The following is a 5,146-nucleotide window of genomic DNA, read 5'->3' as shown; positions in this document are numbered from 1 at the left end:
CGCATCAAATAATCTTCATGGAACTTAGTCATAAGATGTTTTGATACTGGTATACTCATTTAGTATCCTCAAACCTGAGATACATATTAGAACTTTCGTTACTAAAGGTTACTCTTTGATCAGTGTCAACCGCTGTCGCGTAACTGCCAGCTATAAAGGCATTGGTTGGAAATAATCTGAAGTTCAGTGGGAGTTATATGCATTCAAGATGGGATTCTGTACTCTTACATGATATGTAACAGTTAGACATCTTGGCGCCCTCGTTGATTCAAACTGGTAAAGTGTGAGGCCTCACCCAAACTAACTGTGTGTTTGATTGGACCACTTTGACTCTAGATCGAGAACTATAATGATTGAACACCATATGAGATTGAACCTGATCTATGTCTCATTGTTCAACAGATGTCTTATACAGAAAGGATAGATGACAACGATTACCATAAATTCGTTATCTTGCAATAGTGTATTCCAAGATTGTTTTGGTTAATGAATTTAAAATGTTATAACCTGTTGGGGGCAGCTATGTGTAGCTAGAGCACCGCTGGCTGTCAGTATTGAGTAACTTAACCAGAAACCGTTCAAGTGGAAGAATGTTGGAGTTATGGACCGGTTCGGGTAAGTCAATACGGCCAACCGGGTTATGACCCTTGAGAGTTACACCGTGAGGTAACAAACTATTAACCCGCTTAAGTTAGTTAACTGGGTTAGACACTTTAACGAGATATAATTAAATGGAACGAGCTTTGGAGCTAGAGGTGGACTTGTTGGCCCATTGGGTTTATAACTAATTAAATTAGTTAAACCTAATTAAAGGTTATATAAATATATAATATTAACATCACCTTAAAACCTAAGCTAACTAACAAGTCCATCCCCTCTCTTCCTCCATCCCACCGCCGGCCGACTGCCAGCCGCCGCTGCCACCGCCACTGACAGCCACCACCATCAGCAGCTGCCTCCGTTAGCCGCTGCTGTCATTAGCCGCTGTCCGCCAACCCCGACTGCGCCTACAGCCGCTGCCCGCACACCACCACCGCTGCCAGGTTGCCGTCACGCACCACCATCGTTGGTCGTTAGGATCTCGTTGTGTCACCTAGCTCGGTTCGTTAGCCTTCGGTGTCTCAACCGGTTATTTATTAACCGAGGTAAACTTAAATATATTATTAGTTTATAATTATATATTTAATGTTATTTGACTCGTACTCGTATTATTTGTAACCGGATCCTGTCGGGTTTAGTTTCAGTGCTGATTAATTGTATTCTTTCCGCTGCATATAACTATAATTAATAAGATTAATTATTATTAATCATGTTTATTGAACCGGTTTTAATAAACAAAATTTTAACTAATCATCACTGAAACCCAACACATAGAACAGTAGATATGCTTCTTCAATTCAACTATAATAACAAATTCAGTATGATAATTACTAACAAATTCAATATGATAATTACGAATATACTCTGTGTGATACAAAAGCTATATCATGTTTCAATTCCATAATCCACAATTAATAAGTCTAGGCTACGAGCACAAATAAAACTAAAAGCAAGCGAATGTAAACCTGAATTTATTAGCAAGTAGTAAAACTTACTTTAGCTTTCGGAATAGCTAGGGTTTGTTCACGCAATTGATCCTTAATATGATACAACTAAAGCTCCATTGCCTTCAATATCGCCTCAATTTCTGACAAATCAGTGATGATGAATCATCACAATCGACTGGTTTTCTAGATTCTTGCTAAGTGAATTCTACAGACAAATACAAATCAAACCTAAATAGAACAATTAAGAATCAAAGCGTAAACTGGAATCCGAGACTTGAACGTAGAATAACTTTAGAAATGGAAAGGGTGATATATACGCACGTTGATGAAAATTAAGATCCAAGAACACAGATTCGATTATGAAATTTGTAGTTTGATCATTATTATGTAGAACAGTGAACAGATAGAAGGAAGGAGATAATGATTTAGGGTTTGTGAATGTGTAACGATTGGGATTGAGGAGTTATATCTCGGGTTATAAGATGAGAAACATGTTGAAAAGGAACCGCTCCCCATTGCAAAAAGTTGTAGGTTTAGGTGAGATTGAGGGTAAGGAGAGCATAATTTAAGTAGGATAGATAAATGCATTTGTATTTGGTATGTATGTAGTGGATGTAATGTTCTTCTAGTCTAGCATCTTGCTAGTCTAGTTGGTAATATTCATCAATAAAATGGTCGTTCAAAACAAAAAAAGCTAGGTTAAATGGTTAATGTATACTTTCTATGCCATTCGATCAACAACATATTTTGTTTATGTTTCTTATTATCGATTTTCTCCATGAGTCATAATAATGCTCCTTGTTTTCAGTGAATGAACAATAACTTTGGAGTTGAGAGCAGAGTTACAATTTATTATTATTTTCTCTTTTTCTTCCATACTTGAGATACAAATCCAAATTTTTAGTATGCAATATTTCAAATTTTCAGTATGCAATATTTGAAGTATGGAGATGGTGAGTAGCGAACCTCTATAATCGATAAACATTATTCAAAAATCAATAAGTTTAATAGAGAGAGAGACTTCAAAACTTTGGGTTATTTATGGATTAAAAATTTATCTTCTTGAAAAATAGTTTTATGGAATGATTAGTGTAAGTTTTTGTTATAATTTTTGTCTCTAGCTTTTGCTAGTGTTTTAATGAAAGTTGTTAAAAAAAATGAACAAATCTCTAAAATATAGAGATGAAGATAGTTATAGAAAATTCAAAAGTGATGAGTGCTCTAAATAGATCCCAATATACAAACAATGCTACAAAATGCCTATATTCACTTTTGCAAACCATAAATGTTAGCAAATACCCCAACAATGCTAACTATGATCGATAGAATCAACATAAACCACGACAACAACCGTTCTCGGCTACTAAGACCAGGCGATACATTGCGGCTCAACCGTAGCGCGATAAGAGCAGGGAATGTGAACCCTAGCGTCACAGCTGTGGTTGCACCCGTAAACTTAAAAGCAGTCCAAATGCTCGGGATCATGATCGATGCCAAATATATTATCCCCAAAAGCACACAGGTTAACCCTAAACACCTATTCTTGCTCTCAGATAGTGGCGCCGCATTACTAAAAGCCAATGCATCAATGGTTTGCCTTAACGAGAAGTGAATAACGGGAAACACAAGAATCAAATGGAAAATGTAACCGAGACGTACAATGTAATTCAATGTTGTACTAAATCGAATCGCAAGAGGTTTATCAAAATTCGTAAGCACGTCGGCTTCGGTGTTTTTACCAAATAAAAGATAGCCCGATATTGCAGTCAACCAGTATATTACAACACAAATAACTGTTGTTATTCTCCCAACTTTGTTCATCTTTTTAGGTGAACGCCCTTTGAGTTCATTGTAAATCGGTTGAATATTAAAATGACAAACGTATGCATTCGACATGATCGGGATCACAACTAGAAGATCAAGAATTGCTTGTTCTGAACCGAAATCAGGCATTAGTCTAGGAGGCTTGGTTTTCCCTTCAACTAACATGATAAACGCCACCAGACAGGCAATCGCAACGAAAAGAACTGCGAGAACCACAGAAGCAGCTGATGTCATACTCAAAGACTCAATCTTGTCTAACGCACAAAGCGGGGCAAGAAACACGATTAACACGATGAGCATTATGAGCCTTCTATCGTCCCAAATCCCATTACCAAACAATTGATGGAAAACTCCCTCATGCCGAGCCGAACCCGACATTACATCACCCATAATAATCAAATAAACCACCAAACAACCAGCATTGTTCAAGATTATGCAAATGTCAGACAAGATTTTTGCGGGTGAACCTAATGCGTGTTGCACAACCTCCCCGTATGATGTTGCTTTGCATTGAACGGTAAACCTAATGAGCAACTCGACACTAATTTCCGATAAAACACCTATCAACAAAATCATGATAATCCCGGAAATCAAGCCAAGAACTTTCATGGTGGCAGGTAATGCCATGACTCCAGCCCCGATAACCGATGTGGTTAAGTTAAAAACCGCACCGTAGACCCCGTCATTATTGGATTCTTTAGAATACCGATCATTATCGTCGTCGTCGGCATCATTATTTTTGTTATGAACTAAAGGGTCTCGTTTACTTCCCATTATTATTTGTCTATTTAATATGGGTGTGAATCTTTATCTAGAAATCTTGACGAAAAACAAGAAGATTTGAGATAAAGTTCAAAGAAATTTGATGAAAAAGTTGATTGTATTAATGGAGAATGTGCCAATGGAGAGGAAATGACGGAGGATTAACGAAATTTTGGGAGATTAAGGTTTTTATTTCTTTCTATTTGAGGCCTGGTACAGTTGACTTTGATAGTTAACAAAATTCTATTTAGGTTGTACCCATTTGAGATTGATTTATTAAAAATTTAATACAAGTTGAGTTAAAATTAGTGAGTCAAAAAATAAATTTATTTGACAAACGTGCTAGAATACGAGTTTTGCTTATTTATGCAGTTTTGGAAGCGATCAATGACTCAAAAATCATGATAATCAAAGACGATATAATCGAATCGAAGGTTACAAGAACAGCGTACTTTATTAATTAAAATTCAATCAAAAACTAAAGAACTGTAAAACCATGGATCCTTATTTATACTAAACAAGAAAAAAAGATAAAATAGGAAACAAGATAACATAGAATAATAAAAGATAAGAATCAGATTTCAAATAAAGAGATAATTCTGTATCAATACCCCCATCTTCGAAAAAACTCGTCCTCGAGTTGTCTTCAGACCAAAGCCACCTGGATCAAAAGGAACTCCAACCCGATTCTTATCCACAACCTGTCTAAACTAGTAGTTTACCCCTCCGGTGGACGGGTATATCAATGCAAGAATGTGACTACATTAATTCAGTAACATATGTGACAGTTTGGTTGCGGTCCAATACATTTTGGAAGCTACGTTTCATGAAAATAGCAAATAGAACTATGATATCATATTTATATATTTATGTGTTGAAGGACAACACAATTTATGATGCATCGACTTTAGACATTTATCAACTTGATTTTCAGTATACTATTTATTTTTTTTTATTTGAAAAATAAATTATTCAAAGCAAATGACATGTTACTCGTAACATGTTTAAACACT

The 5,146-nt window shown here is 36.0% G+C and overlaps 1 pseudogene; it reads right to left on the bottom strand.

Annotated features, from left to right (window-relative positions):
• Window positions 1–2,813: 2,813 nt before the first annotated feature.
• On the bottom strand, window positions 2,814–4,145 carry LOC143620487 (amino acid transporter AVT6E pseudogene; annotated as a pseudogene).
• Window positions 4,146–5,146: the final 1,001 nt, after the last annotated feature.

This window comes from Bidens hawaiensis, unplaced genomic scaffold, assembly GCF_021521415.1.
Source record: "Bidens hawaiensis isolate Kalapana, Puna unplaced genomic scaffold, B.hawaiensis_p1.1 tig00002572_1, whole genome shotgun sequence".
In the NCBI taxonomy this organism is placed as follows: Eukaryota; Viridiplantae; Streptophyta; class Magnoliopsida; order Asterales; family Asteraceae; genus Bidens; species Bidens hawaiensis.
This window is presented reverse-complemented; position numbering and strand designations above follow the sequence as displayed.